Source organism: Penaeus monodon, chromosome 15 (genome assembly GCF_015228065.2).
Source record: "Penaeus monodon isolate SGIC_2016 chromosome 15, NSTDA_Pmon_1, whole genome shotgun sequence".
In the NCBI taxonomy this organism is placed as follows: Eukaryota; Metazoa; Arthropoda; class Malacostraca; order Decapoda; family Penaeidae; genus Penaeus; species Penaeus monodon.
Genome location: NC_051400.1, coordinates 46,507,491 through 46,508,420, shown reverse-complemented (window position 1 = coordinate 46,508,420; position 930 = coordinate 46,507,491).

Here is a 930-nt window from a genome sequence, read left to right as displayed (position 1 = left end):
GGGTCGTAAGCCCACTGCCCTTCCCACGGCTTCCGAGTGGCGCTGTGACGCAAGCTGTTATCTCGCCTTGATATTGCAGGCCCGTGCATCATACAGGCTGTTAAATGAGATCGCGGTGGCAGTTTCGTGGCTCTATAAACAAGTATGTGTAATTTTGCCCAACAAATGGATGCATTCTATATTACAGTATTGCTGCTGTAGTTAAAATGGTCAGACAAATTGGACTTGAGGCTGTTTGAGTCCGGCCCAGCGTTCCTATACTCTTTTTTGTAAGCGTTAACCGCAATGGCCAGAGGTTCCGGTTTTACATCTACTCTTAATGTGCGGGATTAAACTCATTAGCATCTGCTTGATTGTTGTGGTTATGGCCGCCGTTTTCTTTATCTGTTTGACACTTTTGGTTATGGCCATTGCTTTCTCTCTCTGTCTAACACTCTGGAACTTTTATAAGTAAAGCTTTGAGTGTTGAATCGTTTCATTTTTTATCTATTTGATTTGACTTGAAGAAATACACTCCTTCAGTTCTTTCTGTAAAGAGTGAATTTGTCGTAAATTTGAGTTTAAGTTGAGTTGAGTTTAAGTGGTACAGATATGAGAGTTTCCCCTTCATTGCAAAAAATTCTTAACGAAGCCTTTATTGATCTTTCCGCGTGGCCAGAGGTTTAATGGTGACGTGCAAACACTATAGTAGCATCTTGCATGCTCACGGTACCTTCAGAACAGAGAATGGCTTAAAATGATTAGAATTTCATCCTTTGTTTAAATGTAACTGACTAACTGGGATAAGCACATGTCGGCTTTTATGCTTGGATGTGTGTCTCTTGTTGCTTCGCTGTGCTTGCGGGTGAAGCAAAAAAGACTTACGCACACTTTGCCTTCACATATAGTATTCACTTTTTCACAAGCACATAAACAAATAAACACGAATTG